At 42.8% G+C, this 15,986-nt stretch overlaps 1 protein-coding gene across 1 annotated transcript in view; it reads left to right on the top strand.

Moving 5' to 3' along the window:
• The window catches only part of CABCOCO1 (ciliary associated calcium binding coiled-coil 1), a 419,036-nt gene that overhangs the window by 315,344 nt on the left and 87,706 nt on the right, over positions 1-15,986 (top strand). The window lies entirely within an intron of this gene.

Here is a 15,986-nt window from a genome sequence, read left to right as displayed (position 1 = left end):
GTTACAGTAAAATTAAATGAACTTAGATGGTGACCTGTAAGACAATTCCCCACTTTAAATAAATTGGGCACTTTATTAAATGTGTAAGCGCTTCGGCGTGTGTGCTCGGGTGTTATCTATTTCATTATATTAATGCCAAAGTTCAAAAATGCTTATCGCCTTCAGCTTGCAACTGATGCAGACAAGCTACAAAACACTGTTACAGACAAATCGAAGCCTTTCACTGCTGTAACACTCACATACATATCCTGTCCACTGAGAAAATGGAAATTAGTGTAGCCAGAGATTTATGTTGGTGTGACTATCAAACACATTTGTTTAAGATGTAGTAGGTAGATTGGTGCATGAAGAAGCATGCAGTGTATTTTGGTTGTTGCACACCTTAACTTTTCACTTAACAGTTGGTTCATTATCTCTGTGCCTAATTCTTGCTGCCATGTTGATTTTGGTACTTAACTTGAAACCCATGTATGAGAGAATTTTTTTTATTTTGTTTAGTGGTTTTTCTTTGGCGCTTCTATGATTGATTTGTTGGTACCTGTTTTATTGGCTTATGTCTGAATACGCATTTGTCTTGAAATTCCAGCAAAAAGCTAACATATTAAAAATGATTTCATAATTGCTTTTCAAATTTGTCTTCCAAGCATTTTTTGCTCTAAATCACTGCAAATTCAACATCCATAGCTGTTTGGCAGGCCTCTCTAATTCAGTAATGGTTGGCCATGGGCTTTCTGTTTTTGCTGCACAACCTTACTAAACTACACACTACACTTCTCTCTTTTGCATAAATCAGTCTGTTGTGCCTGTGGATTGTTCTCCCAGATCCACAAGTTCATACACTTTAGGCATGCATAGGTGCTTTAGAGTACTTCCACGACAAGCTTTTTTGGCTCCCAGAGAAGGATTCCATTATTCACATGTCAGTTACAATTTGAATATTGAATTGAATAGGAAGGGGATACTTTTCTCATTTTGTAAGAGTCAGGATAAATCAGGCCCATATGTGAGAAAATCCAGGCGTAAGGCATCAAGGCGCTCTTGCAAAACCAGTTACATGTAAGCAATGTTAACACAGAGGACAGAGCGTTTGGCCGTTCGTATGCAAAACTTAGGCGAACAGCCATGTTGTCAGGGCCCTCCTGAAAGCCATGATCGTTCAGGCCTCAATGCGGTCGGGGGTGAGTACTACTGATTTGCTGCAAAGGTGGAAAAGTTGCTTCACCTCCTTGCTTCTCTTGCTTTGGACCGTTTGCATTTTGGATGAACAAGTCTGTGCAATTTTTTGTGGCAAGTACGGTGGGGCAGCATTAGAAAGACATCTATGTATAATGGATAGAGTTTTGAGAATAATTATTTTATCGAATTGGTAGCCAATGAGCCTCTTTTTTTGCTGTTGAGATGTGCTTCCGTTTCGGGAACGCTGCTCGGAGCGCATTGTTCTGGATTACCTGCATCTTTTGTATGTTCTGCACCGAGGTGCCCACAAAAAGGGTGTTGCAATAGTAAAGCCTTGCCCTGATTACAGTTTGGGCGATTGTAAGGCAACTGTCTTGAAATAGAAAGGCTCTAGATGCATTAATCAATTTAGTTGTGTATGTACCCGTCAGTAGAGTGAGAAGGTGTTGTCAAGGAAAACTCACAGTATCTTCACAGAAGATGATACCGGGATGTGCGTGCTGTCAATATTGAAGGTGGTATATTGGGCATTGAGCTTCTTAATCACTGCAGAAGGGCCTATGAGGAGGCTCTCGGTCTTGTCATCGTTCAGACAGAGTCGGTGTGTGGCCACCCAAGCCTGGATCGTCGATTATACTGTGTTTAGGGTCTGTGTGTCTTCAGTACAGATGCCAGGGAGGGAGAGGTGGATTTGTGTATCATCTGCATAATTTGCATAAGAAATGCTGATCGAATCCAGCAAGTCAATTAAGGTTTTGGTAATTATGTGATATAGGGCCAGGGAAACACAAAACCCTTGGGTCCCTCCACATGAGATTGGTGCTGAGGGGCACTGACGTTCTCAATGAACATTCTGATGGTTCTACCTTCGAGAAAAGAGGCAACACAATTGATGGCTTCTGGCGAGAAGTTGGCTGCAGTGGAGAGATGATGGCACAGGCTTTGGTGGTCAACCAGGTGAAATGCAGGCGAGAGAGCAAGAAGAAGCAGGAGTGCAGGTTTCCCTTCACTTTGATCTCATCAAGCTGGTTCTTCAGGTTGAGCAGGGCACATTCATCTGTGACCTGGCCGGAAGCCAGAATGGCGAATACACAAGATATGGTTGGTAGTTTCCAAAATAGTTTCTTAAAAGGCAGAGGGACAATATTATCACCAAAAGACAAATCTGTGCTGATATTACTCTTCTCACTCAGATTCCTCCTTGTGCATTCCAACCTTCATGTGAGAAAGTAGTCCAGTGCATGAAGTAAGAACATGTAAGGTGGGACCTCTCTTTTTGCAAGTCCAGAAGAGATCTGAGGCTAATAGTGTGCGTTTTCACATTCTGTCAAAACAGAGATATGTCTGTTTAGATCCTAATAGCATTTGTACAAAACTTTGACCACAGCTGTCGGTCATTGGAACATCTAAGAGTTCATCCAAACTGCCCCAGCTGAGAAGCTGTTACATCCTTACACGAGGAAAGATGTTTATATGCTGCGGCTCAGATTTGATTCTACGATGTGCATATGTAGAGTAGAAGCAAGCTTGTTAACCAGGCAGTGTGTCTATGATATTTTGGTGCCCGTATTTATTCATCCTATACTTGAAAATGAGGAATTCAAAAGCAATTCATTTTGTGGTTTTATTTAGTGTCTTCCATTCATTTAAAACATGAAATATTGTTGACAGAGTCATAGACGTTGTGAGGGTTGTTTGCATATGTAGCAAACAGATAATGGGGGATAGCAAAGTGTTCAGGGTTGTCACACATAGTTGAGGCAATGCAGCGTATGTGCCTGGAGGTAGTGCTCAAAATCAGCATTGCCATACCCCCTTTTGCACTGGGCTCTGTAGTTCTGACAGTGAAATTCCTGCTTTCACCTCGCATGAAATTGTTGAACACTTGTTTAAAAAAATATTGGAGGAGAGGTGAAGGGGGAAAATGTTAAATAAATAACAATTTAAGTTACAAAGCTGTTTTAACAACACCCCTTTACCTCCCCCACGCATAGGTAGTTTGACTTTCCCCCACCTAGCATTACAGAGGGGGATCTCCCAAATGTTGTTCCTGATAGTTTTTTGCTAGGTGATGGACTATGCTTCTAGATTTGTTAATATTTAAATATTTAAATCCATCCTTGGCCCAACAGAATTGCGGTGTATTGAACAACTATCAATTATAAGAAGGTGAGATGGGATTATTTTGTTTTTTCCATATATTTTGTAATATGAGTCTCTTCTAAAGCTTTCTAATACATTAAATAGACTAGTTGAATATCTCTCTCTTCCAGAAAGCAGCACTAGTTGGACATCAAGGTATAGACTAACTTTAGAGAAGGAATCCTGATCCATTATACCATTATTGTTTTAAGCCCTCTCTACTAGTACTTCCAAAGCCTGAGGTTCAATGAAACTGTCAAATGGGGTAACATGGGGCAGCCTACATCCCATAGTTTATAGAAAAGAGTTCAGACGTCTTATCGTTTATTGAACCAAGTGTGGTAGCTCCACTATACAGTGCATGGAAAAAACAATTTAGTGCCAAACCTCTGTTTTTTCAGTGCAACTTGAAAGTAAGACCAAACACCATGGTTGTATGCTGGCTCAGAATTTGTACTAACCACATCTGCAGAATTGTAATGATGCTTGAATAATGGATTTCATTAAACAGCATTCTAGAAATATCATACACGTTCTTGTTGGATTTAATGAGCCTTCACCGTTCTAAAGCATGTACAAAGATCCAGGCATTTAACATCGACTTTCAGAAGGGATACTGCGTATAGGTTTTCACATTTAGTATGATCTTTCCCAAATTTGGGGGTCAGCCTTATTGAAAACACATGCAGTGAATTGGGGTATTCTCCCACTTTGTATGTTCCCCAAACAACTTTGCAAAATAGAGCGACAGCAAGTTGACAAATGCCTCATAGAATTCAACGGTGTAATCTTCTAGGCCAGGGATGTCTTTGTTCTGCATGATATCTACAGTTTCGGGGATCTCTCTAAAGCATTGACATTTTACAGTGATCCGTAATCACTTGTGGTGATAACATCTTTTTTTTTTTTAAAGAACATGTTCTCGTCCATTAGCACTGCCTCGTCAAACGAGGTGGTCAGAAAAACGCCTCCCAGGAATTCATCAATTTGTAACTGGGAGCCATATTGTCTTTGCCTATACGCGACCATAGTGGAGGCACTCCAACACACTATACAAACATAAGACAGACCCAGACACAACTCTTCAACAAAAGACAATTGGAGAGCATACTCATTCTGGTTGGACTGCATGCAACATAAATGGAATCAAACAATGTTAGCCATGTAACTTATTGCTGTAATTATGTCCTTGAATGATGCCCAATTATAAGGCCCCTGAAGGCACCAACACATCTATGTACCCTTTTTATGTCTAATTCCTGATTGACTCAAATGTAAAATATCCTAGCACCTTACAATGCACACACAAATTCCCCTCACGCTGCATCCTAATGGCTGTTAGTTACCACATCAAACGTGATGGTGTTATGACGCTCACTTATTTAACCCCCTCCCCCATGCTGAAGCCCCACATCAGTGTCTAACCCAGACCCACTAGACTATTAATATTGTGTGTCCTCCTCCAGATAAACCAGTGGTCTTTAGACTGCCCCCCACCACCCCTGGTCCGAATAATGTCCAAGTGGGGGCACAATACTCTCCCAAAAAGGAGTATGGTGACTGCGTTTAATAGAAAATATAAGCAGGTGTGGCAGCAAAACCATTTTTACTCAAGAGGACCTCAGCAACAACATTTTTAATCAAGTGGGGGGGGGCTCAGCATAAACACGTTTGAACACCACTGTGATAAACGGATACCTAAGTACCACTGCCAAACCCATAGACCTATGCAGCAGTCAGGATTGTGATACTTCTGACCTCCCCCTGCCAACACCACAGGTTGTGCCTATGTATCTCCCGCTTTCCCACTAGTAAAATCCTCCCACCTCTTCTCCTATATAACCCTTAGCAGTTTGGTCATCAAAGTGGCAAAGGGGCACTATAGAAGACCCCTGTGCATTACATTACTCACAGGGTACAAAAGTAATCTTCGGATGCTTTACAGAATGAAACATTATGTATTGTGACCCTACTAATGTTCTTATCATGCTTCATACTATTTTCCAGTAATTCCTCCGCTAAATCACAGCGCTCCAATAAATCCTATTTTATAAAGAAGTCCTGTATGGTGAGTTAAAAGGAGAGCAAGTATTTCTTTAGCCTGTGTAACCTTCCTCTCCCCTTCATAAAAGAGATGTCCTGCATTCTCTTTCTCCCATCTTCCTGATGTAATCCCCTAGCCCCTACCATTCTTTTTTCCTGATCTTGTTGACACGGGACAAGCAACTGAATATTCGACCCTTCGGTTCTTTTTTTTAAGGCATTTCAGAAGGTGAAATAATCCGACACTGTGCCTTCATTGTCCTTAAAAATAATTGTATTTGGTTCAGGAGATTGAATACAAACAAGAGATCAGACTGCAGACAACTATCAAAATGCCCTCTTTTCATTCATTTTACCGTTTGAAAGGACAATAACTTCTGAGTGGCCAGAGACTAATCTCCACAGATCACTCGATGCTGCTTAATGATCTGCTAATTAAGAACAAAGTCTACATTAGAGGACATGTTCTCTGGGATGGGGTATAAAAGGTGTACAGTTTTTCTGAGGGTTACAGAAAAATCCAGGTGTCTACCAAACCTTGGGAGTCTTTTAAATCAGCCAAAACTTTCATATCAGAGACTCATTTGTGAAAGTCAAAATGGTGAGTTGATTATACCAAGCAATGGTCTTCCTAGTGGTGTCAAAGAATGCTACAGCCTGTAAGAGCTGATGGAGCAACAGAATTCTCAAAACCCACTGCAGTTCATTGCTCCTTATTTTGTACCAGATAACAATGTGGAATTGGCGTTAACCGAGTCCCCCAGGATGGGTTTTACAGCACCCTTAGGCTCTATCCAGGATCTTTATGTTGCCACTCTTTCTGCCCTATGTTTACTTGCTGCCTTTGACCCACCTCATTGCCTCTCTGCAATGTGCTCTGTTCCTTCTTTTCTGATTCACTCTTTCTTCTCTCCCTCCCCCCCCCGATTCCTTCTCTCTTTTTGCCCTCTTTCAGTAATTTTTCTTTCCTTACTGGCTCCTCCAATCACTTACCTCTCTTCCAGCCTTCTTCATTTCTCTGTCTCGCTGTCTCGCTCTGTCTCCTCCTCTGCTCCCTTTTCTCTCTACTTTCCACCTAACCCTCATTTGCACCTCCTGCTCTCCTCTCTACCACTTGTCTCTCCTTCTCACCACCCCTTCATCTTTCCTTTACATCTTCTCTGCCCCTCGTTACCGCCGCCACTCATCTGTCTCTATGCCTACTCCACTCCTCTCGCTCTTCTCTCCACCTCCTTCCTTTCACTATCCTCGCCACCACCTCTGCTCCTTCTTGCTTTCCCTCTCTTCACTGCAGTGACATGCTGTAACCTGCCCCTCTGTCTCCATACTCCTAACTCCCACACACTGCATCCGTTCTCTGCCCTTCTTACAGTTTGAGGCCATGTTGACAGATTGTCTGAGTGGAATTGGCTTTATGTGCTTCATGTAATGTAATTGCATTGGGTCTCTGTGAACATCAACTTTCTTAGCTGGGAGGTACTGTCGAGTTAACTACCCTGCTACAGGAACTGTGTCTGCCATTTGCCCTGTACCTCCAACCCTATGTAAAAGGTCTCTTCTCTATTGTCCTGAGCCTCAGTAAGCCACGTTTGCTAATTCCAAATGAACATTCACAAAGCTCCGAAAAGGGGTGTGTGTGTGGTGCCTGCAGACTCCTTTGCTCACATTGATAGCAAATGTAGAATTTTCTGACATTTTGGGACTCCTACTGATGCTGTGATGGTTGTGGCCGCCTATGGGGCAGGTGGGTGAGCCACTTGTCTCCTTTTTCAGTATGCTTTATTTTCATCAGGGTGTCTTTGCTTTACTGTTAGGCCTGGGCAGCTTCAATTAGTGGTATGGCTGGTGCACACAAGTCAGGAGATTCGGTGGGGGCCTAGGTGGTCGTCCATATATCACCTCTATTGTATTTTAATTTTTTTTTTTTATTATAAAGCGCCTAATACCGTAGCTGAGTTTGGTTTATAAGCGCAGATCTGGAATTCGAACCTCTGTTACTCTACGTGGTCTTGCTTCCAAGACCAGCGGGTTGCCTCTGTGCTATCCTCCGTTCAGGGCCTGCATTATTAGCACTCTCATTCACCGAAATCCAGCATATGACTTCATTACAGGCCTCAGAGGAGTAGTATCCTGGACATCTGTGACAACCCTTTCACTTGTCGATCATGCATGGTTTTGACATGGGGCTTATTTATGTCTGTAAACATCAGTAAGAGCTGATCTTTGGCATCATACTTGTGGAGTCCTAACTACATTATTGAGTTGTAGGTGGATTCCCCCTTGTATTCTAGAGCAGAGGTGGTCATGAGTTGATGTACTGCAGTATGCAGTACGGAAAACAACCTTCTGAACTTCAATAATGCACCTACTCATATCTTATGGTGTGTCCTCTACAAATTAGCGACAAGGGACCTGTACACAGATGGACAGCAATGGCCTTGCAGGAGGCCTGATCCATGACAGTCAGAAGTACCAGTGCTGAGGGGTGAGATGCATGGTAGTGGTTCAAAGAAGGGAGAACAAACTATGTTTTATGGTATACAGGATCTGCCAGGTCCCCAGGTTAATAGAGAGTGTTTGTCAGGGCAGCACTGTACATGATTTGGCCCCTAAAGTAGCAGTCAACTGCATTGTGACACCATATGAATTATGAAGAGAGCTCAAAAGGAATGTGGGTGGTCCAACGGCATTGCCAGCCTTACAAACATACCCATACACCTCTACCAGCTGTAAAAGCCCATACAAATCTGCCATCATAACTGTCTCATGGGAATTTGGGAACATTGTATAGCCACAACTAGCTGTATGCAAAAGGAAGATTTGACCCGTTACCCAAAGAATCACAGAGAAAGAAGAAGAAAAATGCCACCAGGGGAACGGACCTACGAGTGCATTGTGACACGGTTGGGTACCAGGTGAGATACTGAAGTCAGTAGTAGTGAACTGGTTGGAAGTGATGAGTAAGCATCACGTTCAGGTGCCAGGTCAGGCATTGGTGTGAATAGGAGATTGGATGTGGGTACATTGGTCAGGTGCAATCAATCAGGTGTGAGACTATGGAGTGCCCTGTTAGGGTGCCTGGTCGAGTATCACCGATTGGTGTGGATTGGAAGAGGGATCAAATGTTGAGACACGCCTGATTCAGAATGTAACACCACAGTTTGTACAGATACAAGGAGAATCAGTTTTAAAATAGAAGAGGTTTCAGAAAGGGTTTTTGCATTACATGAATGCTGCCAATAGAACTAGTTAGTGTGAACATAAGGATATCTCTATTAATTAATTACCCAGGGATGCAGAGTCCAGAACAATTTGAGAATTTACTAGAACTGAGCACTGACGAGGGTCTGGGGTTAAATGCATTAGAATTATGGATGAAGAACCTAGATAAACATTATGGGCCAGATTGGCAAACAGCAGCACAAATGAAAGGAGCAAAGTTCCTCAGAAATCCTCAGGTTACCTTATTCACAAAGGAGACCTGAGCATTTCTGGAGGTGCTGGATTGTAGAGCAAATATGGCCTGTCCAGCCACTTTTCTAGGTGCCTGCCATACATTAGTGTCAGGAGCGCATCCCGGATGCCCATTTCGCGAGACGGGCCATTAAAGGTGCCTGTTTCGGTGAAATGTCCAAAAGCATTTCCATTCCCGTTCGGGGGATGGAAATGCTAGTGTGAAGGCAGTGGTTTAACCAACGGCTGTCACACTTCAAAAGAAAATCATAGAAGTGTCAGAGATGACCCTGTCGTGATTTGAATTTACCCCTGCACCTGTTTGAACAAGTGCAGGGGGGTGACCCTTGTTCCTGGGCGTTTTGAAGCACTTTCCATTTGTTAATTTTGGAATGTGCTTTGAAATGCCCAGAAACGCCCCTATATTTGCGCAAAGGGGGAAAAGGCCGTCTGAACGAGTGCATCTAAGAACGCATCAAAGGGCATCTGAATGGGTGCCCATTCAGATGCCCTTTGTGACATGCGTTGCTACTTTTGTTTGGTGCAAGTGATGAGATGCGCTGGAGTGATGAGATGCGCTGGAGCATCTCATTACTTGTGCCAGAACGTTTTGAGAATCTGGCCCTATATCCGTTGGTGTCATTTTGGAGCTGTATCATTTTAGAATGAGGATGGAGTAGAAGAATGAAATGGTGGCGATGCACATCGCCACTTTAAGAGGCCTTCCTTTGTGATGCAACTTTTGTAACACAGTGGATGAAAGGTTACACAATCAATGTTTGTTGCACTGCTGTGTGGAAAGAGTGAGGGTCAAATAGTGGCAGAAGGGTGATCCATCATTAGATGAGGTGCTCTTAGTAGCTAAATTGGTTGGTAGTTGTATGTATTTATTGTTTGCTTGTTAGGCTCTTGTACAATAAGAATATACTGTTTCAAAGTGCCCACATGGCAGGGGGGGAGGGAGGGTGGGAAATACATTACAACATAACAACACAATATTTAAGAACAGAGGGGGAAGAGGGAGGGGGGCGAGCCTATTATGGCTTGTGAGTATTCAGAACTGTGCAAGTGCAAAAAGGAAGAGCGGGTAAGTGTTGGGGAGTCCGACCCCATGGGTGAGCCATGGACAAAGTGCTAGAATATTGAGTGCTACACGGCCTCGGCCTGCAGGAGGTGTAATTGCGAGTTTGTTTGTTTGTTTGTTTGTTTTATTTATTTATAACGCGCACCTGACCCAAAGGTACCTGGGCGCTTGTATGACGAGTAATGGTTACATGGCACATATGTATATACATAGACATTTTGATACAAAATAAATGCAAGTTATTCCCTATCCATTTAGGGATATAATTAGACAAAAAAGACACAGTGGGCCTCATTACAAATCGCCCGGTATGGAAACAACGGTGGCGGTAAACCCGCCGCCACCGTTGTTTCCATGCCGGGCGAGCACAACTCCTGCAGGCGGTAGGTGATCCCGCCAGGTCCGACCTGGCGGGTGTAACACCGTCCGCCTGCAATCAGACGAGGAAACACCGACAGCATTACGAGATGCTGCCGGTGTTTCCATGATCCCCATTCGCATCGAGTCCCATAGGACTCGATGGGGATTAACACAATTCTGCCTCCGTGATTCCCGGAAAACCGGGGTTGTAATGCCCCGGTAATTCCGGGAATCACGGAGGTGGAATGGTAGTACGATTCCGGCGGTAACCAGGTGGTTTTACTGCCACGGTTACCGCCGGACTCGTAATGAGGCCCAGTGTATAAGTAAAGAATGAGGGAGATAAGTTGCTCAGGTCGCCTAGCAAGAAATTACATGGATGTAAATTGGAATGAGTCAGTAAGCATGGACGATCTGTCGTAGCGATAGGTCAAGGGAGTGGTAGCAGTGGACTATACAGTTTGGGATTTGTTTGGTATCCACGCGATAACATGTATTCTAAATTTGTCAAATGCTTGGATACTTTGAATATTTTGTGGGAGTGTATTCCATAACTGAGCGGCTAGTACTGGGAAACTAACACTGCCAGCTCTTTTTAAGTTATATCTGGGCACGACCAGACAAGATGTGTTGGAAGATCTGGTGAATCTGTTGGGCACTTTCCAGCTGAATTTGTCTGTGAGATGGGGGGGGGCGGCTTGCTGGTTTTCTTGTATAGAGACCCACGTGTGTTGCTTTCTAGTTGCTGTTATATGCTTTTGCCTGGAAATGTTTAATGCTGCTCTAAGTGCATTATTTTGCATAATCTGTAGTTTGTTAATAATGGATTTATTGGCACTTAGGTAAAGGCTGTTACAATAATCCAGTTTGGATTTTATGAGTGCTCTGGCTAGTATGAGACAGCTGGTGGGAGAAAGTACAGGTCTGCAGGCCCTAATAAACTTGCCAGTGTATGCAGTGGCAGAAGAGGTCATGTTTACCTGTTTGATTAGGTTAGAGTTGGCATCAAGGTAAAAACCTAATGTTTTACATCTTTAGCTATGGGTATGTTGCTACCATCGATGAGGATACTAGTGTAATTAGGACTAAGTTTGAGAAGGTGTTTAGGTGAGCCGACTAGAAGTAGCTCAGTCTTGTCATCATTCAGTCAGAGACCGTGTGTGGCCATACATGCCTGAATGATGGTGTAGACTTCGTTGATTCAGGTGACATCTATATCATCGATTCCGGTTAGTGTTAGAAGTATCTGGGTGTCATTTGCATAATTAGTGTAGGTGACATCCAGACTCTCCAGCTTGTCAAATAATGGCTTTGTAAAAATATTATACAAAGTGGGCGAGACGCATGATCCTTGTGGGACTCCACAGGTGATAGAGATAGGATCAGCGGCCGCCGAGGGAGAGAACGCGCGCATGGTTCTATTCGCAAGGAAGGATTGGATCCACATGACTGCAGACTTAGAGAAGTGAGCTGCTAATAATAGGTGAATACATAGTATTTTGTGATCTACCAGATCAAAAGCAGCCGAAAGGTCCAATAGAAGTAGGATAGACACTTTACCCTTGTCTTTCAGATCATCAATTTGGCTTTTAAGATATACAAGGGCAGTTTCTGTTCCATGCTCCGGTCTGAAGCCAGATTGGCGGGTTCCGAGTAGTTTATTACATTCTAGATAGTCCTGAAGTAAGCAATTCTGTCCAAGATTTTCAGTAGAAAGGGAACTGTCGTGATCGGTCTATAGTTGGTTGGTAAAGTCGGGTCTAAGGTCTGTTTCTTCAGTAGAGGGAGAACCCAGGACTGTTTCAGGTTGCTTGGGACAGAGTTATTGGAGAAGGGGTAGTTTATGAGTTTAGTGACAAATGAGGCTAAGTCTCTGGCCGCGTCGTTTATAATCTGAGCCGGGCAACTGTCACCTTTGCAATTAGATGTTTTAAGAGATTCTATAACTTTTTGAACTTCAGGTATGGAGACTTGGTTAAATTTGAAACCTGAGTCAATGTGCACCGTTGAAGGTGGTGTAGGAGTATTAGCAGTAAGTTGTATCCTTTTTTGGCTATTTTAGTCTGGAGCTCGATCATTTTATTGGATAGGGCATTTTGTATGCTAGTGCACCATGGTTTATCCTTAATGCTTGTATCTGCCAGAGGGTTAGGGCTCTCTAATTCTTTTAGGATGATAAATAGTTCTTTGGTATTGGAACTTGCTTGACTTATTCTGTTATTTAAAGTTTCTTTTTTGTCTGGATTATCTTTCTTTTGTAAGTAGCAGCGATAATGGCAAGGTTGGTTTTGTTTTCAGGGGTGGGGGTAGATTTCCAGAGTGTTTCTAATTTTCTCTTTATTGTGTGGAGTATTTTTAGTTTAGGAGTAAACCAAGAGTTCAGATGGGCTAGAGGTTTACTTTTGCGCAATTTTAATGGGGCAATAGCGTCCATGGCTTTGGACATGGTCTGATTATATAAGTCGATCATCAAGTTTGGGTCATCAGTGGCAGGTAGGGCATTGAGTATAGGGACTACCAGAGGTACTAAGGTCTCTGCTGTAATGTTTTGTTTGTTTCTTGTGAGGCAAGGCGGTGCAATAGTAGGCTTTATCTTTTCCAGATTATTCACGTTCATTTCTAGAGTTATGAGGTGGTGGTTTGACCACACTAGAGGAGAAGTGTCTGTTAGCGTGATGTTACAATTGAAGTTCTCTACCCAATCAAGTATCCTACCTTTCTCATGGGTAGGTTTGGTGCTGATTTGGATATAGCCTTGTTCTGTTAGAGAGGTGGCTAGAGAGATGGCGTGTGGGTCACTAGTGTCAATGTAGCCAAGGTTGAAATCACCTAGTATGATATTCTGGGCCATAGGTTTGGTGGTATTGGCTGCTAGGGATGTGATGTCTTCTTCGAAGGACCCCGGGGGTCCTGGAGGCCTGTAGATAATGTGGATATTGATGGTGTTATTGGGCGAGGTTAGGGACTTGACTAATAGTAGTTCTCATGAGGTGAGTAAGGGGGGGTGGCAAGTCTTCAATTGAGGGCGGATTTGAATATGATGGCTATTCCACCTCCTCGAGCATTGGGTCTATCTGCTCTAAGGATGGAGTAGTTATCCAGGACAGCTAGTGTGTCCAGGAGTTAGAAGGTAACATTTAGACTATGAAGGGAAGTACTATAAGTACTGAAATACAAGCAGTTCTGACAAAGAGGAAGTCCCATGACCCAGGGGATACAGAGAAAGCAGCGAGGGCTAGTGAACCAGGTCCAGAGGAAAAGCTGCTAACAATGTGATAGTCCTACACCTAGTTTAAAGTAAGGAGTGTCTGCTCCCGCAAGTCGCATTTAAAAAGTGTGGGGATGCAAATGTTTTAGGGTGGGAGCAATGAATGTAGTGGAAGTAATCCCATTTGATGAAGGGGTGGTGAGGGCAGTAGGGAATACCATTAGTGATGGGAAATGTTAGGCTTTCCCGGTCATGGTAAGCAATAATAGTGTAAGTTTGCCAATGATCATATACTTGGGTGCTAAATGCAGCCCAGTACGGTGTAAGATATTTAGGGTGATCTTGTAGAAAACGAGACTGTTGCAGGTTGACATGAACCCGGTTTCATACAATAGTAATGTGTATGCATAGTTGGGCTGTTTTGAGCTACATGGAATTTAATGTTAGGGGGAACAATGCAAAGTGAATGTGTCGGATAATGGCAGCTCTCTACTGTTGAGGTGGTGCCACCAGACAAGATTTGAGAGCAAATTGACTGCAATGCGCCTGAAGAGGGAAGATGGCCCAAGACATCGGTCTTCTGCAAGAAAATTGGATGCCTTAAATGGTTCAGGCACACAATCGGGTTACAGCAGGACGCAACACTGGTAGTATACAAAGTGAGCTCTGTGCTGCTCATGTTGAGGACTGACGTTCAGGAACAGTTGATGAAGATTGAGAGGCTGGAAGTACGTGAAAGGGTATCTTTGCTAGTGCCGGTAAAGAAACAGACATGAAAAGTATGTTTGTATGGGGGCCTCGGGCCTTAAACGTTTTCAGTTTTCTGGGCTGTCACACATGGTCAGATATAAATTAAATGTAGGCATCCTTTGGCGATGCTAAAATATTCACAAATCTGGATTCGAAATACACCTATCATCATATTCAACTGCATCCCAAGTTCAAACCGGTCACTGCATTTATAAAGTCGGAATGGCTGTACCAGTGTGTTCAAATGCTATTAAGTCTGGTGTTTTTGTCAGTGGTGTTAAGTGTGTAATGTGCCTCATGTTCAATGATGAGGCAGGCATATGTTGGTGTTTGAGGTGGCCATGGAAAAGCAAAATGACCATTTGAATAAAAGCGCTAAATGCACGTGAGTGCGGCATGACCCTCAGTAAATCTAGAGTATTTAGAACAGATTTCAGCCAAAGGAGTGGAGCCAAAAATGATGATACATACTATTAATACTACACTGGCTCCAGAGATCATAGTGATTTATGGCATTTCTGGGTATGTCCAGATACTATAGCACATTCATAAGGGACTTTTTGCAAAATTTCGCAAACTTGATACTACTATTTTGCAAGAGGAAAGTTTTTGAATAAAATAGATTGGTGTAAATAATTTGACAGAATAAAAAAGGAATTGTTAACCAGACTTTCCTTAAATAATACTGTTCCAGGAAGGAGGACAGTACTGAGCACCAATGCCAATGGGATGGAACTTGGTGAGATGTTCATCTAAATTAGTGGAATGGAAAAGAAAGTCATTGGTTTTGCTTCCAGACAGTTCAGGGTCACAGAGGTAAATTATTCCTTCATTGAGAAGAAGTTGTTGGCTGTGGAGAAATTCTGTTCTTTCATGTGGGGTTTCAAGTTCGAGATTTGCTCTGACTGCAAGCTGTTGAAAGAGATATTTGTTACCAAGTGCATGGACAAGGTATCTGCGCAAGTACAGAAGTGGCTGGCATTGCTTCAGGATCATATGTTTGATGTGTAGTACATACTCCAGTTGTCAAGACCAAATTGGCAAATTGTCTGTCCCGGCTGGCCTCTAAGGTTGAGTACTCCACAGAACATGAAGAGCAGGTGCGGATGATTGCGTGTAAGGTTGTCTCAGAAAATAAATTGACCAGTGTCATGGAAGAGGAGGAAGATTTGATAAAAAGTGGGATAGGCCGTAAAATTTGGGAAACCCTCAAATGCAAACATTTGGTGCATAGGATATGATCAGTGATGAGTTGCTTCTGGAGGATGACTTTGTGTGGAGGGGTGGCAGAATTACACCATTGCAGGGAGTATGACAGTACTATGTTGAAATTGGGTATGAAGGGCACCAATGCATTTTGTAAAACGCAAGCAAAGAATACAAACCGATTATGTTGGTCGTGGTGTGACAAAGAGATGCAGTGTGGGAGACTGTTGTGTGTGAAAGGGGGAAGAACTCTGTACCGTCAGAACTGCAGCCATAGTTTTACTAGTGTGTACCCTCGAAAAAGGTCATCGTTGACCTACTAGAAGTGCTCCAGATAAGATTTTGAAATGACAGTATTTTACTCCCTGTTTTTTAAAGTTGAGAATAAAATGTAAGTCCAATGGCCAGTCAGAGTATTTTATAAGCAAGTAAAAATAGGTTTTAACTATAAAATGGGAATGTTTGTGTAATAATTATTACTTTGCACCTAGTCAGTCATACACATTATAATATACATGTTTATCTCTACTGATCAGTCAGTAATAGTAGACGTTTCTTCGTGTG

Source organism: Ambystoma mexicanum, chromosome 8 (genome assembly GCF_040938575.1).
Source record: "Ambystoma mexicanum isolate Mex_15411 chromosome 8, UKY_AmexF1_1, whole genome shotgun sequence".
NCBI classification, from domain to species: domain Eukaryota; kingdom Metazoa; phylum Chordata; class Amphibia; order Caudata; family Ambystomatidae; genus Ambystoma; species Ambystoma mexicanum.
Note: the sequence above shows the minus strand (reverse complement) of the source record. Positions and strands in the feature narration are given on the sequence as shown.